Source organism: Lathamus discolor, chromosome 1 (assembly GCF_037157495.1).
Source record: "Lathamus discolor isolate bLatDis1 chromosome 1, bLatDis1.hap1, whole genome shotgun sequence".
NCBI classification, from domain to species: Eukaryota; Metazoa; Chordata; class Aves; order Psittaciformes; family Psittacidae; genus Lathamus; species Lathamus discolor.
The window spans coordinates 12299119-12323604 of record NC_088884.1 but is presented as its reverse complement, the minus strand read 5'-3'; the positions used below and the strand labels follow the sequence as shown (position 1 = coordinate 12323604).

Sequence of the window (24486 nt, the reverse complement as noted above, 5' to 3'; positions counted from 1 at the left end):
TGCTTACAGTTATAAAAATACAACTAGTCAAAAAGAAAACTCGACACACACTACCATGCTTGGCAAACACAATGTGTTTCAAGATTAACACTTGTCATCTTTTACACTTTGGCTCATTTCACATCACAGGTTGTACATGGCTATATCAAGGAAGACTCATTGAGCAGATAATAACAAAAGAAATGACACGAGCTCTTCCTGAAGTCATTACTACCACCAGCCTAGTAACACAAAAGACACAATAAACACTTGCCAAAAGCTAAAGAAATTGTTGGGGAAAGACAGCTGTGCAAGTGGCATCCTGTTTGTCACAATCTAGCTGGATTCCTCTGAGAACTTCGTTTTAGCTGTATCTGAGCGGAAGGGCAGTGGTCCAGTTAAGTAGCTGAAATCCAACTATGCCAGATTAGGCTCTGTAAAATACATCACAATTGTTCTGCTAATGTAAAATGCTACAGGAAGATGCTTCCCTTGATTCATGGAGCCTACAAAGCTTTGCATCAGTGGGATCATTTTGAGTCACAACTGGCAAAGGCAGCTCTCACCAACATCTGTAGCATTCTGCATTTAGAAGCTTATTAAGATAAATATTTTACACTAATTTTAGCAGAAGTTCTTACGAAAGTCACACCAGGAATTTCAGTAAAATGCAGATAACCAGAAGCAAGGGGGATGTATCCTGCCATGACAGGCACCCTGACCACTGGGGTTAGAAACAAGTCGGCTTTGACAGTACAACATTCCATATGAGCTGGGCCTTCCCCATTTTAGGCAATTCTTTCACCTGTTCATCTAAACACAGATGCAATTTTGTCAGTGCAGAAAACTTTTATCTCCTTGACACATAACCTTGCTGGTGGGTCTAAAGGGGAGAGCAACCTAAAATCTTCTAGTGGGTCCCACATTACATTTCCAGTCTCATCACCACCATTTTAGAGAAAATAAGTTGCTGCTAGACCACAGGTGAAAGAAAGATTTAAGACTGTGTACCCACGTGTTCTCCTGTTACTCAAAAGGAGTTTCTCCTCCTTCAAGTGTGAGGAACTGGTTAGTGCCAGGCTATGTTGATTCAGCACATAAACCCAAACCAGCTCCATAAAAAGTGGCCTCGTGCATCCAAAGCTACAAACTCAGAGGAATGACGATATTCACTATTATACACTCTTATCTACTCCTGTTTTCAATACATCTATACATTCCCACACTCAATAAAAAGAGATGGGATTACTTCACTCTGCCACTGGGCTAGTGCTCAGAAAAATTAACTGGTTTGTTAACTTCATTCCAGAAGCTTCTGGTTTGAAAACATTTTTGGTGCACTGCTAAGATGCCAACACACTGCTACACTGCATAGCTGCACTGCAACAGGAGATTCATTTAATATTTGACGGGGCAAGCAAACCTGACAACAGGCTGTTTCTACAATGTTTGTGAGTTGTCAGGCATCCTTCTGTAATCTCACCCTAGCTGAACAATTTAAGGTCAGCAAAACATCTTCTGAGCTGTTATTATTAACACCGTATTACCATATTATTAACACCATATTGCAATCTCTGTGAAGGAAGGTGAATAAACCCAAACTCAGTCCTAGAAGCTCAGTCCTGTATATTTAAAATAGAAAAGACATCCTGGTACATACTAGATCTCTTCAATTAGTTTCCTTCAGAAACAAATGATAATACAAGTGGTAAAAAACTGTTTCCTGCCTCCACATACTACTGGAAATGAAGTCAGGTGTCAGGTATGGTTTTGTTACTGCTTGTATAAACTAGGCTGTGAAGAAGGAAGGACAGAGGAATACTATGATGCAGTTAAGAAACGAGTAGGGGGAAAAAAAAGGCAATAGTTCTCACTGTTGCAGATAGATGGAGATGCTCAGGTTGGCAGCCTGTGTTCTGCATCACCTATACCAAATAATTCTTAAGTATAAAAACACTGTATCATTGAGAAGCCCAAGCCCTTCTAAGATGATCTCAGAAGCCAATGAACTGGTTTACAGCTTCCCATCAGAAGGAGGTAGATACCTGGTTTACAGTCACTGACACCTAAACTAGTATTTCCAATTCTTATAGCACTGCTATAAGATCTGCGTTGACCAAACTGCCACTTTCAAGGACTGACTTCTGCCCAATAACCCAGGAATGAACGGAGTCACTCGGTGAAACACCCTTGCCGACACTTCATCAGGCAGCCCGACCTCAACCGCACCGCACACAGCAGATCTGAAATGGAAGTTGGGCAGAGACAGGTTCAGCTCTGCCAGTCCCCAGGTGCTCAAGTGGGCTGTACCCCGGCTCGCTCACACAGCACCCAACACTCACAAGCACAGCACCCAACACTCACAAGCACAGCACCCAACACTCACAAGCACACCGGTAACTGAGTAATTGCTTCATGTTGATTGTTCAAAAGCCTTTCTGCATAGGATCAAAGGTTAACTTCTGACTCACTTTCCTTTCTTGAAAGACAAGGAAACCAAAATCTGAATGCATGAAGACTTGTTAACTTTTCTGACGATTTTTGAACACTAAAGCTACACACTCCTTCTGTGTGGCTGGGTAACATTGGGATTTCATAGCATAGCGGATTTCATAGCATAGCAAAGGTACATGAGTGCAGGAGCATTGCCCAATTCCAAAGGAAGACAAGGCATTGGTACAAAAGAGACCACACTGCTTTTCCTCAGAGACTGATCCTGCCTGGGCCACCTTTAAGCCATCCATTTCAGACAGCACGTGCTCCAGCTCCAACAAGAAAAAAACAGGCCCATTTCCCAATGATACAAAGCAGGTTGAAAGCATGGCTGGTAGAGAATAAAGGAAAAATATACCTTACCTCCAGCTGTAACTTTACAGTCAGGGTGCTCATCCCCAGATAAGGTGATTGGAAATGTTTAAAGTGAGGTTCATAAATCTCAGTTAACTTAAGATTACTCAAAGGACAGCATTCACTTTAGAAGAAGAACATTACCATACAGCTAATCATAGAATCAAAGCATAGTCTGTGTTGGAAAGGACCTTCAAAGGTCATCTAGTTCAATCCCCTTAATGTTAAGCCAGCTATAAAGCCACTGACAGTATACCATATATTATCAGCATGCCATGTCACAAATATTGCAGTGTTACTGAGCATGAGGTTTCTGCACCAGCCCAGCTTAACAGCAGGCTATCTGCACAACTATTTTAGCAATTGCTTGTTTAGGAGTTCTCCTTCCTCTCCTGCTCCAGTGTAATTTGGTTTGCATTTTAAAACGACAGGGTTCTTCCTCCCTGCCCCCCAGCTGCACTCATCCTTCAAAGTGATCTGTTTAAAATGATTACATCCTAAGGAGGATTCAAATGAACATAAACAACAGCTGAAAAAATAAATGCTTTCCGAGGGATGAGCAGAAAGGTGGTCTTTCTACTCCTGCCATGACTTCTACCAAACACAGCAAGGAAGTTTTGTTTTGCTTTCTTAAAGTCTGTGGAACAGTTTGAGGTTTCAGCTCTGTTCAAACACTACCTCTCAAAAAGAGCTTCACAGCCTACAAGGAGGTATTTCACTGGCATCTTGACAACTATGAATAACATTATTGAATTAAGCAGCTAAATTTGATTTAAAAAGAAAAGCAATTAATACATTTTTCCACTGATGTATTAAAACGACCATATAACAATTGAGCTCTTAGAAGCAAAGGCAAACTACACTACTACTTAGTTACAAACCTCTTAGTACACAAAATAGCAGGATATCAAACTTAGAGCAAAGCTGGAGACCATAGGAAGGTTATTCCCTGTGCTCGGATTTCCAGCTCACTGATTATGTTCCCCCCTGACCAGATAGAAGAGGTCAGGATTTGTGAGCACAGTCAGACAAACATCTCCTCGCCCATCCCCTGCTGTTTTACTCTGTCCTGCAGGGCAAATTGTTTTAACAACTTTTTTGTTAGAAGCCTTGTTAACAAGGCTATAGGGGATACAAGATGCATATCACATGCATCCATTCACAATGAAGGCTCAACGAGTTAAGATTAGCATGGCCAGCCCATTCACCTGCTTATTTAATCCCTGGTGCAGGATAACTACATTAGAAGAGGAAGGGTGTAATACAGTAACAATGAACCACCATAAAATAACTATTAATAATTTAAGGATCATTTCCAGTACGTATCACCTGAACGATTAGAAAGTCCCATTCCCTAGCTACAGTACAAGTAATGTATTGAGTAATGAACTAGCCAGAGCAGTGGGGAAAGAAACTTAAGCCCGTTCATTCAAACAGACCTTTAGATCGACCCTAGAAGTAGGAACTTCTTTCCCTTTCCTTAGCCGCCCTGTAAGGACCAACAGAAGAGTTAACCACCTTCCTCGTCTCGCATCCCAGCACAAAGATCACTTTTCCAACTGGAGGCTGGAGGATCCTTCTCAGGGTATTTTCTGGTGAGGAGCCGCACTGTGCAGACAGGCTACCTGCACCAACAAAAGGAGGAAGCGCTGTGACAAAGCATCGCCCCACGCCAACACATCTGATTTGGGTGTATTATGCTTGGCACGATGTAGCAGTGATGGAAATACAAGCACATGCTGCAGTTGGGCAAGAACCAAGCCTCTAGCCCAGGAAGCGGTATTCTCACGGATGCTTCCCCCCTCTCCCCTTACGAGAGGGGTGTACAGATTTAGAAAGACAGGAATCTTGCCTTTTACAGTCTCCCATTGATTTTTTAATTCTATTTTAAACAGCAGCCAGACTTTACTCCAATGTACACACAGACTCAGGTTTCACCCCGTCACCTGTTGGCTCCCGAACAACACCCTTCTTTGTTAAGGCTCACAGCCCTCATTTGAGACAAGTTTCCAGAGAAAACACTTCAAGAAAGTGTTCAATAAGTCACAAGACTGAAGTTGTAAAAATCCCCCCCAAAAAATTCCGCGCATAGCGCAGTTCGCTCTGACATTCACCCTGCGCCGGCCGCGCTCATCCCAGCGCACCCGGGGCGATGCCATCCTCAGCAGGCAGCGCCCGCCGGGATAGGCGGGCTCTTTCCGTCCCGCCCAAGCTCCAAGGACGCTGCGGTGGGGCAGAGGTGCCCCAGACCCCCCAGACACCAACGCCCCGCAGCCGGCTCCGCGGAGGCACCGGCGCCCACCTCGCCTCTGGGGCGGGGGAGCCGCACAGGAGAGCGGATGCAGGGAACCGCAAATTACCTCTGTACAGCACCGAGGAGCGGCGAGGCTGCTGCCGGCGGGGCCGCGACAGGAGGCGCGGAGGGGCGTTCCCCGCTGCTTCGGACCGAGCCCCGGGGCTCTGCAGCCCCACAGACCCGACAGCAGCGGCCGGCTCCGCGACGGGCACGCTGCTCACGTCGGGCCGGAGCGCGGCTCCCGCCGGGCGGGTCCGGGGAGCGGCCAGAGCCAGGAAAAGAGGGGCAGGAGGAGAGGGGGGCACTCCTCCTGCTCTTCCTGGGTCCCGCCTGCTGGGAGTGCGGCGGGGAGTACCTGCGCCGCCCCTCTCAGGGGAGCCAGGCCGGGCCGGCAGGGAACTGCCTCCCGAGCGCTCCTCCCAAACGCACCCCGAACCCGCACACACCCCGCCCGCCGCCCCCCCGCATCCCCAGCGCCGTGCGCCCCTCACCTCTCCTCCGTCAAGCGGCGGGAGGAATTCCTCCCAGCGGCGATCTTCCCTTCCAAGCGCTTTCCAGGGCGGGGGGAGGAGGAGGCAGGGAGGGAGCGCAGGGGGAGCCGACCCCGCCGCCGGCCCACCCAGGGCACCGAGCCGGCGTTTGCACAAGCAATGAATTTCTGCGTTCGGGACACGACGGACGTGGGGTGAGCGACAGCGCTTTTGTCCGTGCTCACGCCCGCAATGGACTTCCCACCGCAGCCGCCGCCGTGCTCCGGGCTGACCCGGCCCGGCCCCGAGAAACTAAGGACTCGGATACGGGCGGTGAAACACTCGCTCCAGGTCGCTGTGGATGAAGAAAGATAATAAAGATCAGCGCGAAGCTGGGACCCCTGCGAGCGGATGTCCATCACCGCCTCCCTTGGCATGTCCCAAGTGAGAAAGAGGTGCCCGAGCCCGCTCATACACAGACAACTAACTTCCGCGCTACTGGGGCATCTTCCGTATGCCCGCGGACAAACAGCGACCAGCCCTCACCTTTACACCCCCCACAACCCCCCGTGGGCCTAAAAGGCACCGGGGGGGGGGCGGTCTGGCTTCAAAGCCTGTCGGGCAGCTCACCCCTTCCCCCCCAGCACCGTGAATGTAACCGTGAACACCGCGGTCAAATTTCCTCTTTCCTCTCCCCCCCCCGCTCTTTGTCTCCCTTGGGAAGTCATTATCAAAGGGAATTGCATCTCGGGTCAAAGCGGCAAATCCGCCCCTCCCCACTCTCACCCCATCTCCCTGCGAGGGGCAGCGGGCAGCAGCCACCGGACCCCAGCCCCCCCCTTTCCGTAAGCCCCCGAGGTGCTGCGGCCGGGAGCCCCTTATCTGTCAGGCCCCGCTGTGCGGGACAGCAACGGGGCACTTCGCAGACGCTTATCGCTTCCCCCGGGAACGGAATTTACATACATTTAAATTCACTCTTCTAAATTGAATGGCTTTGCCCGCAGGGTACTAAGGGGAGCCGGCCCCGACGGGTACAGGCGCGGCGGCTGCATCCTTGTCCCCATCCCTTGCTCCCGTGGGCCCACCCAGCTCCAAGGTGTGCCGGGGAGAGGCCTTAGCCCTGCTCCCGCCTGCTGATTAACCATCGCCAGACGCAGCCAGGCAGGCTGACGGACCACACCACTACCGGGCTATCTGATCCCAAGTCGCAAAGCCTTTCCTGGGTTAACGATGTCAAAACCAGCCGATCCCCATCACAAACCGACTGTGCCACGAGGTGTGTGTGACCAGAGTCCTGGCAATTACACTTGGAACACTCGGTGAACGAAGGAGGTCCCAAGCAGATCCAACTCCCAAAAATCAAAGCCACAGTCAGTGCCTCCTGCAGTGGAAAAAAAATCCACTGGAACGCCAGCAAATTACCCAGCTCCCATCCTTCCACACCCCATTTCACTTCCATAAGCAGTTGCTCTGGTTGTACCACCTTCATTCTTAAGCGGCTAAGTTGTTTTGAGGTCAAAGTCGGCATATCACTCGGATGAACTAGAGATTTTGTCAGAGCTTTTGTCAGGCTGGCTTTACAAGACCCCGACTGTTTCTATTCTGTTTGTTGGACTGAGCAGACCCCATCTGGTGGCCAGCTGAACATCTGCCAATTCCATTCATCATTAATCAAAAATGGAAATGTCAGGAATAATGTTTATTCTTCCCCGCTACACAACTGAATTAAATACCAACAATTTGCATATATTGTCTACTCTTTTTCCAGGGGTGCCTGACCTTTCTTGGTAGATCCCCACAGCGAGGGCTCATCACGTCTGCACAGCACATTGCAGAAAGGAGAATATCTCATGTGGGGACTTTCTGCAGCACAACCACCTCAGTAGCTGCAGATAAGTCTGCAAAGTTTCCTGACCAAGAGCCTATTGAAGCCAGAGACAAGCCATTCCCTTACTTTACTGGGCAGTCAAACTGTCCCTGATCTTGCTAACACTTTCCCTGACACTGAAGTGCTGGAGGGTGCACACAGACAGCTGGCTGTGCTGCTTTTTTTCCTGGACTTTTCTGGCTTGAGCACAGAAACTACTACATTGTTCTGGGCAATGCACTTAGAGATTACCAGGCCAAAAACAACCATTGTGATCTTCTATCCCAAAATAATGCGGTCATAAGGTTTTCCTAAAGTTACTGTCTGCGTGAACACCACATTTGATTTTGATTTAAAAGTACCAGCAGTGAACCCTGCTACAACTTCTGCTAAATCCACTACAGCCCTTGTTAAAGTGTTTCAAGCAGTCAGTTGTTTTAAACTTCTTTTTTTTGGATTGCTGTGTTTCTCGGTGCTCAAATGCTGGATCCTAGGTACCCTTGAATGTTAGGGTAAAGAACCAGCTGTCATAATGCCCCCAGGCATTTGCAAATTGTTAAAGTCATTCCTGAACTATCTCTTTTGATTCAGGCTGCTTCCACAGGAACAAATGTGTTGCTATGAGATGTTTCTTACTCTCACACAACAAATACACAACATACATACTTGTTATGCGAAGCATAGTTTGCTACAGAAGTTGCCTTAAAAAAAAATGAAAGCTAAAAAAAGACAGGCACAAACCGACTTGCCCTCTAAGGCACGTTCCACATTCTTGACTGCGGCTGGGTAGAGCTGATCCTTCAAACAACCGGATGCTTCCAGGGACCTGTAATCGATACGGAACCTTTTGCCCTAAGGTATTAGCACAAATTTAGTCTGGGTAACAACTTTCTTGTACCACTGACCAGGCCAGGGGTGTTCTGTGGCCTGTAAGGAATTCGCTAAGCATATCAGTGTGGCTTCCCACTTTGCAATTATCCACATCAGGAAACATCCCCTGAGATAACACTGTTAATTGCTACCTTGCTGGCAGTCACAAAAGAGAGACCAAGGAGCAGAAAACGAATTAACCTCTTGTGCTTCAGAGGCAGCTTCTCTGGCAGGACAGTGGCATTATACCCACCTCTCAAGCTTGATTAGCTGGATAAATGGAAGAGTTCACCCTCTACATCATCACCCTTTAATGATCACCACCTCCACTCCAAAAGTTTTAATTAAGCATCACCTCACCTGTTCATTTAAAGTAAAAAGTTGCGAGTCAGCTAGGAAAGGTGAAAGCATGCAGTAAGGTGAGTGGAAGCTGGAACAACAGAAAAAAAACCAACCTGTGAGTAATGGTTCTTTCAGAGAAGTCAATGAGAAAACTACTCAAAATAAAGCAGGTTTCGTGTTTTGAAATAAAACAAACCAAGAAAGGTCTTGCATGTTTCTGACAGCACAGAAGTCATCCATGGAGTAGGAATTACAACTGCTCCCTCCCCGAGGCGTTATGCACAAATCAAAGCCTGTGCCTGACAAGTCGGGTAGGCCCTTCAGGAATTTTAGGGACGGCGACTTGACCATGTATGGTCCTGCCTGCAGGATACAGCACAGGGAGCTCTAGGACGTGCTCATAGCACCAAGGTCCTTTCCACCTTCAGTTGCCCCAAGACTATGCCCCGAGGGAGTGAAGAGGCCAGAGTATGCTGGGCTGCATCAAAAGAATCATGATCAGCAGGTCAAGGGAGATGATTCTCCCCCTCTGCTCTGGTGAGACCTCACCTGCAGTACTGTGTCCAGCTCTGTGGCCCTGATAAGGACATGACCCCTGCTTGTGCAATTCCAGAGAAGGGCCACGAAGATGCTCATAGGGCTGGAGCACCTATCCTATGAAGACAGGCTGAGAGTTGGGCTCCTTCAGCCTGGAGAAGAGAAGGTTCAGGAGAGACCTTAGAGCAGCTTCCACTACCTAAAGGGGCTTATAAGAAATCTAGAGAGAGACTTTTCACAAGGGCTTGTAGTGCCAAGACAAGGGAGAATGGCTTTAGGCTGAAAGAAGGTAAATTCAGATTAGGTATTAGGAAGAAGCTGTGGCTGCCCCATCCCTGGCAGTGGTCAGGGCCAGGTTGGATGGGGCTTTGAGCAACCTGCTCTAGTGGAAGGTGTCCCTGCCCATGGCAGGGGGCTGGAACTGGGTGAGCTTTAAGGCCCCTTTCAACTCTAACCATTCTATGATTCTACTAGCAAGCGAAGTGATTCCACCATGGTCTGAGCTGATCTACTGGAAAACCCTACCTAGTGAAAAAGGCTGCTTTAGTTCCCTGGACCTGCCAGTGTTGGCACAAGGGAAAACCAGGATCAACTCCTGTGAGGCTGCACTCTTGCGGAGCTACAAGCTCAGCTGTCAGTCTTGGTCTCTCTCTCTTCTGTGAAAACTGTGAGTCATGGGCCTTGCAACGCGAGGGCAAGAGGGTCTTGCTCAGATGGCACATAAGCAGCCTGACCTCCACAATACTCAAATGAAATTCAGCTATGTGAACTTCATACAATTGAAATTCAACTATGTTCACCTTGGCGTGTTCAGAAACCTCCTAGTGCTCTGCTCAACACGGCTTTCTACTTATCCAAACGGGCAGTCTGGCACCGCCAGCACATCACCACATGCTGTGGGAGCAGAGGCAGAGCAGTGCTGCTACTGACATATCGGGGCCTCTCGGCTGTGTCACTGACTGGTGTCTCCTTGTGTGTTCATTTTTGAGGCTGCAAAGGAAGGGCATGGAGGCAGCACCCTGTGAGTTCCAATGGCTCTTTGCCAGTTTTAAAATAACATTTTATAGAGAAAACCAGCTCTGTAGGAGACATATAAAAGACAGGAGATGATATGCAACAGAGAAGAAGAGTCACAGCGATTAAAAGGAAGTGTGCATATGAAATGCAGCAGGTTAAAAACATACAGATGACTTTTGCTCACCACAGGCGACTACTTCAGGGTGCTCGGTTTCCAACTCTTTGCTGTATTCCCTGTGATCCTAACAGTGCCCTCTACCTGCCTCAGTGTCGACAGACCAGAGACAGTGCCCCAGACAACTGTAGAAAGTAAGTGGTAACATCCAATAGACACATTAGCATCAGACAAATTAGGACAACCAAGTAGCACTGGGAAAATAGATAATACTTTAAAGTAAAATGCTAATTTTTACCTGCCAAACCACAGCACAGGGAGCTTCAGAGACATCCAGCAACCAGGCACCAAGGAGAGAACCAGCGCCCGAAGAGCTTCCAGCAGACAGCTATGCCAGCTGCCCTGAGGACTGGCCAGCATCAGCTACCACATGATGGGAATGCACGTCTAAGGCTTACTTTATTTCCTTTTCTTAATGCTCTCAGAGCTGAAGACCAACAACACCTTTTAAACCCGGGATCCTCCTCTGCTTCAGCAGCAAGGAATTAAAGTTTCATTAAAATGCCCTTCCTCGCTGGATCGGGCCAGGACTTGCTCCTGAACCGACAGGTCTGCTGCCGTCTCTGGAAACTCTTAACCCTACAGGCTTTTCTGAAGGAGTAACCTTGATTTTATCATAATTGGCTCCGCGCAGCCCACAGTCACACGGGGCAGAGGCAACCACCTGGCTGCCCACAACCCGCCGCAACCACCGGCTGACGGGTGCCAGCGGCGCTCTTCTACCCACACCGGCACCCTCGCTTCATTAGCGCCTGTTTCTCAGGCTGCACGAGGCACAACAGAGCGCGTTGCAACAGCACGCATCTGCAACGCTGCGCTGGTAGCAGGGGCTGACGCAGGGTGGAATCTGTGCCTGGGTTTTTAATAACACCCCAGCGCAAACACCATTATGCAATGGGGATGGTGCTAATGCGCTGTTTGCTTATGGAGGGACTTTGCAGCCAAGCACTGTGCCAAAGCCTGTGCGGGTGATGAATGATGTCACTCTTATCTGTGTCAAGCCCCATTCTCAGGCCTTGCCTCCAAAGGACTCCTTGCAATTTATCTAAATTGGTTTGGAAATTGATTTAGATTAAAAAAAGGAAACCGTGCAAACTGTGTGGTTCTGCTACTACGGTCAACACACATACACAGAGAAAGGGAGACTTACCCCAGCAGCAGGGCATCCATGTAAAGAAACTAATATTTAAACTAGTATTTTGAGCCCTTTGTGAGTACAGGTTAGTTGCATGAGTAATGCTCTGGTTACACTCAGTCTGCTCTATCAGTGGTGATGCTTTTCAACAGCCCAAATTTAGAAGGAAAACCCAGGTGTCTGATTTCAAGTGAAGGCAGTGTTTGACATGGAGGATTACTACTGCTGTTGCAGCATCACATCCTGAGAAAACAAAACTCAGTTTTAAACCAAAGATGAGATTTTCAAAGGTTTGAGGTAACCTCTTCTTGCTTAAAATCTGCAGGGTGAAAGAAATCCAGCAGTCACTGAAATAGGCACCCAGCAGTGCTACATTGTCACTTTCCAGAAGCCATACCCACAGCACACTACAAACACAAGGCAAAGAACAATGCTTAGATTAACTATTAGTATATTTTACCAAATTAATCTCACAGGCCATCCTCAAGGCAGACAGTGATGCAAGGAGGATGTAATAAATGTCAGGTGGATAACAAGATGCATTACAGCTTTATTAGCTTTCTTTAGCACAGCAGGTGTAAGAGACACTAACAGACTGATAAACTGTCAAGGCTGAAGGCCATGAAACCCTACCAAACGGCATCACCAGAAAAAGATGTGCTTCAGTCTTTTGCATAGAAAGATCAACAGCTAAATAATTATCCAGGTAAGCACGGGAACAGCCCTCTCACTTCTTGTGCAGTAAACAAAAAACCCTGTCTTAAAGCTGGACAGGTTTCTACCTCAACAGTTTCGTCGCTCTTCTATCTGGAGAGCTGATGTTGTTACTGAGTTCTTGACATTTCAAGTGTTTCTTTCTCATGTTTAAGAAGGCTTCTCATGGGCTAGGCAGCATTCAGATGACACCCTGACTCCATACACAAATGCAGTTTTATGAGTTTCTGTGTTTTGTCGGTACCTTAAAACAGGAATGATACCCAAATCTCCTCTCCCCTTGTTACTCTCTCCTATCCTGGGTGGGGGGGAAGAAGAGGAATAGGAGAGTCTTCCACCTGTCATAGAATGACTTGAGTTTGAAGTGACCTTAGAGAGCACCTAGATCCTACCCCCATGCCAAAGGCAGGGACACCTTCCACTAGACCAGGTTGCTCAAAGCCCTGTCCAGCCTGGCCTTGAACATTTACCTGGCCTTGAACACCTAACTGAAGTTCCCTGGGCGAGAGCCACAAAGGTTTTCTCCTTGCTCCCATGTCCTTCTTGAATGAGTCAGAAATCTCTGTAAGCTGGCATCTTGCTAAAAATACTCCCACTGCCATGTTGCCCCATGGAAGTGCTGTAATGTAACCCATTACCCCAAAATGGGCACCAAACCAATGCCCATTTACATGCCTGGGAAAAATCAATGTTAAAGGAGCTTCGTCCTTAGTACAGATTTCACCTTACTAACATTATCTATGACCAAATACGATGTGGGGTAAACATGCAAGGTTTAAGCTTGCTGTCTCTTCTCCTAGAGGATTATGATTCAGCTCATTTTCTGAGAAACCCAAGCAGGCTTTCTGCTCAACACTCAGGAATGCCTATTTGAGTAGTTACATCCTTCCTTTCTTCTTCTTTTGTTCCCCTCAAGCATGATTAGGTTTTCTCTGCTGGTTTAGCTCCCAGAACTGGTTTGCTGCAGGATGAGATGAGTGCAATTGTCAGTGTTGGGGAGGGGATGGGAGGAAAGCCCAGAGGGACAGTCCCACTCCTGGTCAGTCGCTAGCGATTATAACTACACTGATAAATCAAAACCACATCAAAAGGCAGACAGGGAAGAGGGCTTCACAAGCGCTTCTTTCTGTTGCCTGCCAAGTGTCCTTGGGATTATGGACACACAGGTATGAACCAAGGAGAAAGATTAGGCAACAAGTGCTATATCAGTAAAAACCCCAGGCCTAGTGAAGTCACAGTCCAAAGAGTCCAATTTCTCCTCCAAGTATTTCCTTCACCACAGAGCTAGATGCTTAGGATCGAACAATTAGAGGTACAATAATTGCTCCTTTCCTTCTCTACATCTCCACTGCATTTAAAGTTCAGGTGGGCCAGGCAGGGTCTGCTCAAGATGCAAGTTATGCCTGGTCTTCAGTAGGATAACAGCAACGATCTCAGTTAGATATCCAAATAGAAATCCAGTTAATTACATTTCTTGGCAGTCATTACCCTTTTCACACCAACTGTCAAGATACTTAACTGTAACTACAACAGGAAAAATCAGTTTAAGTGCCCTAAATAAGCAAGCTTCACCTCATCACCAATGTGACATTGCTATAGACAAGTCTGGAGCCTCTAATACACATGTATTTCCTTAACTGTAGTCACAGAAATGTTTGCAGAGTAAAAGCTTTTAGATTATTTATAGTAATGAAAAACCTTACTTATTAAGCACAGTACAAATGAAGATTGCTTTAAGAACACTCAAATAGTACCCTTGACACAAGTGACCTTTGTACAAGCATCCATTTATCCTTAAGTCCTTATGGTACTGTCAGCTGCTGAAACAGCAACTGCTTGACAATATCTGACACACAGTTCCCAGCTGGAAGACTCCAAGCTTTAAGCTACACCCACCTGGGCTTGCCAGCGTGTCCCAGCTTTTCTTACCAGCTCGCTCAGGAGGATAGATTCCTTTGGATGTGACCCTTGGAGTAATAATGCCTAGCTTTGAAAGAGTAACAGAATTTAACAGAAGTGAACAAGTGCTAATACAATCTATGGCTATAAACAACACAGGCTTCTGGAATAAACAACCTCCATCCCCATTTTTAAGAATGTATTTGCATCCAGCCAATATGAAGTGAAGCATTTCACCATTGCTGGGAGATCCAGCATCAGAGGTTGAGGGAATCTGCTCAGAGGTCAGGCCACTTTCACAAAGGCAGTTCAAGATTAATTTCTGCAATTCTGCAGTTTTTACAGAAAGAGTTCATTCATTTTCAGGAAGAGGCAGCAGAAAAGCATCCAACCTTTCCACTACATAACGCTTTGGTATTTTTTAAACAGGTTTTGAGAGAAAATATTTGAGATAACAATGTGAACCTAAGGCAAAACCCTACATTTCAACAAATCAGGTTTTGTTAGGTAAAACCTGTTGATATCAGAGCTGCTTGGTATGACTTCAGATATGTCTGACAGGCGATTTGTCAAGACATGGTATTTTTACAGGTCTGAAAAATGGCAACTGTCACATACAGAGTCTATAAAAAGTCCTGGCAATATTCATGTATGTTTGTGTTAGTTTAAGTTTTCAACGATTCAGTACCTTTACACTTGCGTATTATCCTGACTTGCTATCTTGTCTACAACAATCATTGCTGAGACAAGATTAACTCTCAGACAATTAGTAAGCAGAGGAAAGATGAGAATAAACGTTTCACAAGAGCCATGTACACATGACTCTCCAGCTTGATGTAATCTTCGGATTTCTATGTTACATGCACATCCCTCCCTCCTCAGTCATCATCTACTTTCTCTTCAGTGGTACTCCTTCATAATTCTCTTTCTCTGAGAAGCAGAAGTGATGAGTCAATGCTAATTCAATGACAATTACATTGTTTTGTAAATGCAATCGATTGACAGCTGGCCTGGACTTTACATGATACACTCTGAACCTTGTACTGGCCAAGTTTTAAAGCAAGAAACACTTTTCCCAACAAAAATCAGGGTGGGGATTTGGTCAAGAATCATTTTTTAGGTTCGGATGACTAGCTTTCATCAACAGATGTCCCACACACACTTCTAGACTGGTGTAAGTTCCATTCACAGAAAGAGGACCGGAACAGATTACTAATGGGCTTACTAAGGAGAAAAAAACTAAAAGGTTTAAAAAGACAACCTAGTTAAATTAGCTACAGTTTCGTTAAGGTTTCAGTTACAGAATGGAGAATCTTGACCTTTTTGAGCACTACCACTGCCTTCTCATCCAACTTGGTGCCATTATGCAGTTGGATTAGAAAGTCCTTCCGCAATCAATTCTTGATGTGTTGATCACACAGTATCTAAAATGTGGCAGGACTTAGTTAAGATGCAAAGGTCCAGAGGGGTGCCTGCTCAGCACGAGTAAAACCAGCTCTCACAGTTATTTTATGTAGCTAGTTTGCACCGCATTACACTATAGAAAATAAGCAATGCCCATACCAACCCAGACTGGCTCTGTGTCAGGGCCATAGAGCCTTAAGTGACTCTCAGCTTCCTCTTGTAAATGAGATTAAGGCTGAATTTACTTCTTCACTACTCACCATACCAGGAAGACCACTCTTGGAGAAATCTGCATAGCCAAAACCAGCTAGTGCAGCATCAGAAGCATGCACTTGGCACAGCCTAAAGTACCCAAGGAGATGATGACCTATTAAAATTGCAGCTAGATCAGCTCGTGCGTGATACTATTAGACTATGCCACCATAAAATGATTGATTCTTCAAGATATAAATGATCAAGTGGCATCAACTGTGCCACTGGGATGACACACCTGTGAGAGGAACAGATGAATGAGGAAGAATGATGGGTAACATGGAAAAGTCCCCCAGCTTAGATGCAAAAGTAAGACCTTCATACCTAATTATGATCTTATTACTCATCTGCCACAACTGCAGTGGACAGTCTGTCTCCTCTTGATTTCTCTAGTCTACAGTGGAGCTAATGTAAAAAGGTCAAACTGAATCAATATGCTGATCCTCCCAGCAGTGGATTTTCAATACAGCCCCGTTGCCACACAGTGGAAATAACTGAGGTAAGTTTAGGGGATGTAATTATCTGTAACTTTTCCCCATTAAGCCCTGTAACTCTCTCAATAAGGATTTAAGAGCATACGTACTTCAACTTCTGTGTGGAGTTAATAACTTCACAAGAGACAAATAGTAGAACAAGCCATTCACATTTTGTACTATCAACAAATAAATGCTGGAGAGCAAGTTTTTGGATCCAGCTATTACCTCTAATTACACCTACCTCTATGAATAAATGAAAACTAGTTTGCATTTTTTTCCCTGATCATTAGCCTCATTTACAGGAGTGTTATGAGGCCACTTCTTTATCCATTAGCGTGAATTAAGCGATACCCTGCTGGGCACAGCACTGTTCAGACATGCTGACTGTGGAGCAGCTGCTCTCCTCCTTTGGTATTGAATGTTGATTAACATCATAGCACATGACACACTGCAGGGCATATTGTGTGTCACACTACGACATACAACATTTAATGAGAACCCAAAGCAAATCCCATCGCTTAGAAAGCCAGTTTCTGCTCTGAACAGCAAAGCAATAATTAAGCACATGGTCTGTGTTGGGGAAGACTAAATCCCTCAGACAGGGGGCATTCGTTTTTGGGACAACAGTGACTACCTGAGGCAGAGCTGTACATTTTCTTAGTTATTCTAAGCAGTAGCAAGTGCACCCATTGCCAAATATACAAATCTAGTCACATTTTATCAACAAGACACTTGTACTTTACCCTTGCAATTCTAATCAATGAAACAGAATGAAGCTCCTGTGACAGGAGACGTATACAGAACATTTAAGGAAAGACACAGCAGCTATGAAAACAGTGCACAATACAAACTCGGGTCCTTGAATACGAATCAAGGTTCAGTATCACCTTCCTGCAACTACCAACAGATCCCCAGCAGAATCTTTACACACTTTGTCAGCTGTCCTCATCTGAAAGAGTATGCGAAGACACACCTTGTCTTGCAAAGAATGCATTACTTATCTGAACTCTACTTTGACAATACTGTGAAATAGTTCAACATTGTATTATAAACATTTCATTACTTTGTCATTACTCAGTGGAGGCAAAGGTTTTCACCGCAGTGGAGAAATTAACGTCACACCATTCAAATTTACGGAGAAATTCTAGTTATTTTACAAGAAAACATGTTTCATGATAACAGGCAATGACACAAGAACGCTGAAAACACTGCTGCCTCAAGTTATCTGCAAAGCAGCAACCACAAAATACTGACAATGATCAGCTTATTTTGTTCTGAATGATTCGAACTTGATTAGTAAAGGTTTTGGTTTCTCCAGGAGAGCAATGCAGCAACGGTATCCACTTTTCCAGCCAAATAACATGTTTTGCCCTGCACAGTGCTCTCTTGCTCCTAGGCACCAGTGTAAGCAAAACAGGGGAATGCCTCTGGGGAGAGCAGGCCAAGTTCAGTCACTGGAGTTGATCTAATTACTGTCATAGTTATACATCTGTTTCAAGGAGCAGAGCTAGAACCCTCATATGAGAGGGGTTAGAAGAAATTAGACTTCATTAATCAGAAGAATGATGAGGAAGCATAACACGACCCACTCCTTTTTCTCTTCTGGTCACAATACAGCCATGTTGCAGGAGAACATCGTATGATTAATAACAAGAGGTCAAAAAGTTTTACATCTACAACTCTGTCCATGGAAACAGCTAAAAAGAGATATGAAGAAGATAAAGGGGAAAAACAAATATCACAGAAGGTCTCCAAACTGCATGCTTTCTTTCTTTTCTTCCTACAACTCAAGAGCACAAAGACAGATCTGGTGGACAGAAATCACTTCAGAGGGTAGGGTTTATATTAAAAGGGGTCTTGTCTTTTAAACTGAGAACAGACCTAAACCTGAGAAACAGACTGAGGTTACAGCAGGGATCTTTATGAACTATGTTCCTGGTTTTGATGGCTTCAGCCTTCCTCCCATGCCCTCAGTGAGAATGCTTCAGTGAAGAGTTAAGAGATGATGCCACCTTTCAACACTACTGTCAGGCAGCGGTGCCCAACTATTTCTGGGTAGACCAGTGGTCACAGTTGAGTCTCAGAAAGGGTTACCCACTATAGCACTGCCTCATCCCAGCTCTTGGTTTTAAATCCTAGATTAACTTCTCATGTCATATGTATGCATAATAACCAGTGTATTTACCTTGTAGGTGTGGAATGGTGTTCTGGGGACTCCTGACCCACTGTTCCCTTTGGAGACGCGAGGAAGGAAGCCCCTAGGAGCAGACTGGGTGGACAGCTGTAGTGTGCAGGTCACACCGAGCACTTCCACTAGAGGATAGTGCTAAGAGCCTTCAGCCCCACCCCAGGAGAGCACTCACACTGGAGCACAGGCTGGGAGAACCAGCGAGACATGAGCCATGAGCTTTTGGTGCAGCTGCAGCTTGCGCAGTGCCAAATACAGTCACCTAAGAGGCACTTCAAGTACCTTGACCCTCCTTGAGTGGGAAGGACACTCCAGCCATGTCTGCACTAGTAAATTAAACTGGGCCAGGGCACAAGCTCAAGACACCATTTCACTAGTGGAATGCTCTATGGACACTATGTGGAATACTGGAAAGGCCAGACCATTCCTACCAGGTGGGCCAGAAAAGAGTTGGGTTTGGATTTCATCACAGTGCTCCAGTGATATTTCAAAGAGGCTTTGAACTACTCTGCCCATGCTTTTATGTAGTACCTCAACACACACAACACACATTGTCAGCTCCCTGATGAGTATTTCAGTCACACTGAATGGGAAAAAAAGGCAATCCATCAAACAGCAATGTCTCTGCAAAGGGCGTGTGTGTGGTGGGGCACACAGCGCAGTGCAACTACAGTAAAGGGCTATGCAGCATGGATTAGGGCAGCCTGGCACCTGGTCTCAGGGGCAGGGGACCAGTTACTGCTAAATGAAAGACTGCCCAGGCAGATGCAGTCTTGGGCTTCCGAGGAGTCTTCCACTGACCTTAATAAACACGTTTAAAACGTGGAATGGCAGAATAACTGCTGCCTTCCCCAAATTTTTAGGCTTACATAAGTTTCCTTATAAAACAGAATTCTGGAACCATGATTTACTCCAACCCAAGTGCTGGGAGTAGTTGCAAACTTCAATACAAAACATTTATGTTTTAAAATAGTTTCAGAAACTCATCCATCATTTGGAAACTTTTTGATAGAATCCAATTTTTAATACAAATAGCTTTTAACTACACACATTTGAGAAGCAGATGCAAAAAAAGACCATTGTTACAAGACTGAAAAGGAAACAAAATTAGATGTGAAAATACTTTTTGCAGTTACAATGCATTTTTTCTTAACACATTTTAGACTTACTCTAGTTTACAGTAAATGCAAAGAAGCAAAAAGACTTTCAATGTCATTCACACAGATACTAATTTCGGAGGATACTGCTGTTTTCAATCATGTTTAACTGTTAATTTTTCCTCATTATCACCAAAACAAAGTAAGTACATGCTGAGGATAAGGAAACAGCTTTGTTTATCTTCAAAATCATGTGCTTACCAGAACTAAAGCATATATTTGCCATATGTCAGCCCCTGCCCCCCTCCTTTAAATTACAAATTCATTAATATAACACAGCGGTGCTATATTGTTAGTAAGAATAAAGCACATTTTAAAGAGCAATTAAGTGGGATAAAACTACTTGGAGGGAAAGGTTTTCCACTGCAGCAGTGTCTCAGGGAGACCAAAGGGGAAACCTGACACGAAAGAATGTCAGCCTGAACTTGATTAATTTGTACCCAGAGCAATGTGTCCCGTCCCCCACTGCAACGGCAGCAGCTTCCCACATCACTTTGCAATACCATTCCTTACAGTTTCCTTTTGTTCCACAGGTTGTCCACGAGATGGATCTGTTCGGATTGATGTATTTAATAGAGCCATGTTTTCCCTGTTATTGTCCCAAACTTCCCAACTCAAACCATCTGCACTTATGTGTAGCTTGCCAGAGATGGCTTCTTTGCCAAACAGATTGTGCAGGATGAATATGCAATGTCGCAGTCCGGAACATGAGAAGCCAACTCAGCTCCCACAGACAACAGCAGCTTTGCCACAGGACCCACGCTGTGGTTTCCTGGGATGGTCACATTGGTAGTATCAATAGTCCAGGACAGGCACATAGCAAGGCTCAAAATCGGGTCAAATCTGAGTTTTAGTTTCCTTCTTTTTGCTTTTTTGGCACTGATACTTGAGACAAGAAGTCTAATGGTTCAGTTTTATGGCTTAGAAAGAAAAGCCTTGAAAAGCTTGATCTCTGCTTTAAATGAAAGCAGATTCTCACTTGCACAGAAGAAGCCTAGTACTTAACAGTGCTTTGCTTGCAAACATTTCTATGCTGTTAAGACAAATGTTACATTTTTAGAGACAAATGTATCTATGAGGTTTAATGTAGAAGAGAATATTTATTTCTATAGTGAAATCAAAACAAAGCTTTGTGAAATACTTTAAAAAAAGTGAGGAAATGTTAACAGTGAAAAAAATGTTATATATATTCTATGAAGATGCTAAGTATATCCTCACAACTCCTTTCCCTTGGGAGTTAGGATGCTCAGCAAGTTCGGCTCTTAAATCAACATACGTTTATTATTTAAGTTATATTGTCATTGCTTCCTTTCTGTTCTGTGAGAGCACAGCACAGCTAGCTATTCCAGGCTTCCAAGCTTGGAAGCAGCATCTTTAAAGCGTGAATATTACATTACCCACATGCCTACTAGGCTAGAGAGAAAACACTTCTGCTGCATAGAAAGACTGACAACTCTAAACATGCTACAATAAAAAGCAAGACCTGATAAAAATTCCATTACTTGCTTATCTGGAGGGATTCTTCCCAGTTCAAAGGGTCAATTTCCCAGCAGGGCACCAGTGCTTATCAGCTAGCTCTGCTGAGCCTTTCAATTGCAAAGAGAAGTGTTGCTTCCAACTGGCATGACAATGGCACTATTAAACAGGCACTTCAAAGATATAGATGCTGTAAATGCTTTGATTTTGCCAAGTTCTCTATGCCATCAGTATCCAACAGACTTTTTCATGCAGAGGTCAGTCTTCACTAGGCAAATGAAAAGCAGGTAATAAAATAAGTCCTGTGAAATGCAGTAAATCTATCACGTGCCTCTATTCCTGAAACAGGTCCTCATGTTTTCCTAGGTACACAAAAGGCCATACCTAATCAAGAGAGAAATGTGACTACTACAGTATGAACTTCAACTAACTTGCTGTAGCAGGGAGCCAGGGCCTGGAACTTGCTTAAACCCCACAGTCCTGAAACCCTCCTTCCAGTGGAAGAAAATGTACCGACAGCAGTATGGCTGAGGAAAAGCTGCAGGAATGGACATTCAGAAGATAAGATCTATTGATTAGCTGCATGGATGACACCAGCCTGGATTAATTTTAAGCTGGCTGCATGGACAGGAGAGCCAGTACTCCTGCAGATGATTAAAGGGACACAGGGCTTGTTTGTTATCTTACTATATGGAATGAAGATGAGGGGACTGGGTGCAGTCAGTGTGGACAAAATGGCCATTCTCCAGTTATCACAGGATCATGTGGTATCGATTACACATGTTAAGGTGCATACGTGACCATCCAACAACTGCCACTTTGCATCAGCGCTGGATGCATGTACCTTTATCTACATCTCAGATGACTAGCCTCAGACCTCTCCCAGCATTTGATCTGTGACCTTTCCTTGCACATATCCACGTTTTAAGTAAAACTCCCCTGCCCTGAGAGCAAGAAATTTGCACATCATTAAACTTTTAAAATTCTTTTTCACTTAGCTCTCTTCCCACTTTCTCTGGAGCAATGTCCCGGAGTCCCAGCCCTGTTTTTTCAGGCCAACCATCTGGTTGGATGGAGCAGCATCCTTTGGAAAGAGCTCCGCAATCTTTTTTGAAGGTCTGCAGTGCAGTTCCTTCGACCTGTTAGCTTGTAACCTCTGGGACACCAGTAATAAGATGTGCCAGAAAAGACTGCAACAGTAAGAAGCTTCATTTTCACGTGAATGAGGATGTGACAGGAAGCTTTTCAATCCCAAACGTTTCCTGTCTGATCAACAGGCCACAGTTTACACATAGGAACAAACATGTGATCCACAGCAAACGAAGTCCATCTACTCTAAAGCATGTCTGCTGAAAGCACAGACACACTGATTAAATTAAGCTTTAATTCTAGAAAGCAGCTTAAACTCAGATAGGGGCTAGATTCAATCTTCACTGAAGGAATCATCCTTTTTCTGGTTACTCTAGTTCCCCTCAGATGGGAAAAGGAAACTTTTACTTGGATCTCCCATGCCTGGTTTATGCAAGCATGGTTAAGAAGCGCATGGGATAGAAATGAAAGCTATTGTGTTATCGCATCCCAGTAATTCACACCATACCAGCAGAGCCCCACGTACTTTGGACCTATCCCAGCAGCAAAGCTGTAAGAGCACTTTCTGCCAACACATGACACCTTGCAAAGACTGCAGTTCCCTCTTCTCAGCCAGCAGGGAACACAAGTATTCCCCAGTGCATGCCAGGAACACAAGGCACGCTGTAGTTTTAATAAGATTGACCAGGACAAAATAAACCCCAAATGTACACAGTTGACAGGCTGATGTGGACATACCATGCAAGTTAGAAACAGTTTTATCTTAGGGCTTTATTCCATCTCATCTACATTTATATATCCTCTCCTTCCATGCCCCAGGCACCAAAGAAATATATCTTGTAGTTGTGACTTGTACACAGGTAGTCTCTCTTCCTCTCTTTTGTCCTCTCCCTCCCACCTCCCTTCTTTTCCATTATCTTTCAATTAGTCACAGGAGTACAGCAAAACACAGTTCTCTGATCCCCTAGATGATCTTTTATCTATAAACATTAGTACCTGCCTTTTCTCCAGGAGGAGCAATGCTTTCAGAAAGAACCTGCTTTTCAAAGAAGAATGAAAGCAACAAAACTGGAGGAGTAGGCAACAAAATTAGGTAGCAGTTGTTATTCATGCTAACAACTAATAAAAACATCAGTCTTGTTTCCATCAAAAATACGCAGAAAGGACTCTCTCAAACTTAAAGGCAAGAAATTGTGTGTAAGTCTACCAAGTGAGTACTGCTATGCTTTAACACAACCAATGTGTACACCAGCAGTCCCTCCTCTACAGATGCCCAGTTTCTTTAGCCCTCAACACTTGAGTGTCAGAGGCACCCTGTACAGAGAAGTTTTTGTGCCTCTGTAAACATGTTGTTTACACTTTGAAACAGAAAGCATTTCAATACAAAACCACATACTTTGGCCCCATCAGCTGTACCTCCCCAGCCACCCACTACCATGCTTTGCCAGACTATTCTTTAAGCCTGTGACAAAGGAAGGGCTTTTTACTCCAGTAGTTGCCAGGGATCATGCAGCCATTTCCCTCCATTAGCAGTTAGATGAAACATATTAATTTCTCCCTTTAGAAGAAATTCTAAGCTAGTATTACTGAAAAGTGATCCATAATCCCCAGGGATCTCACAATGTTTAGCAGGCTTTACAGGAAGAAAAAAGCTAGCGTTAAGACTCCAAGTTTAGGAAGTACTACATGCTCTCCAGAGCCACGAGTTTTCCACCTATATTGCATACATCTGTTTAAAACAAGTCATTTTCAGGGCATTTAATCACCTTGCCATTGTGCACTGGTTTTGGCAAGTTTTATAGTAGAAAGCTATGGATCAGCAGGCTAAGATGCAGTGATTTCTAACTTAGGGAGAACAGTTAATTTATGCCACTCTTCCAATGCATACGTAAGTGGGGACCTGACTGACAAAACAGCTCTATCATGAAAAGCTTACTTAAGATTTCATCAGCTAATATCTAGATGACAACCCTGCTTTATCTTCTGCACAACCTGTCACTTGTAGCTTTACTTGAGGAAAAAGAAACAAAACATAGAAATAAGATTTCGCAATGTTCAACTTATCTTGAAACATCTCTTTACTGGACCAAGAGACAGCAGTAAGCGTTTATTAAAAATACCACATGCCTAACTTTATAGTATAACATATAAGCAAGCCAGGATAACGCTGGAAACAGGACAAAGCAAGATTTGGTATGTAAAGCTTTATCAGAAATGGATGGATTAGGTTTTCTAAAATAGTTTCTACTGATCTAGAAGAGCTGATCTCATTAATGTCATTATCTTAAGTTACTCC

At 44.9% G+C, this 24486-nt stretch overlaps 1 protein-coding gene across 5 annotated transcripts in view; it reads right to left on the bottom strand.

Annotated features, from left to right (window-relative positions):
* The window catches only part of PRICKLE1 (prickle planar cell polarity protein 1), a 64403-nt gene that overhangs the window by 9418 nt on the left and 30499 nt on the right, over window positions 1–24486 (bottom strand). The window contains exons 1-2 of one of the 5 annotated variants that reach the window (XM_065692115.1): window positions 10639–10759; window positions 10410–10525 (exon numbers count right to left, since the gene is read on the bottom strand). The exons of 1 other annotated variant lie outside the window; for it this stretch is intronic. The gene's annotated coding sequence lies outside the window, so the exon portion shown is untranslated. Of the gene's footprint in view, window positions 1–4344; window positions 4452–5186; window positions 5372–5613; window positions 6050–10409; window positions 10526–10638; window positions 10760–24486 lie in introns of those variants that run through there. 3 more of the 5 variants (XM_065692027.1, XM_065691869.1, XM_065691948.1) reach the window with 3 other exon arrangements.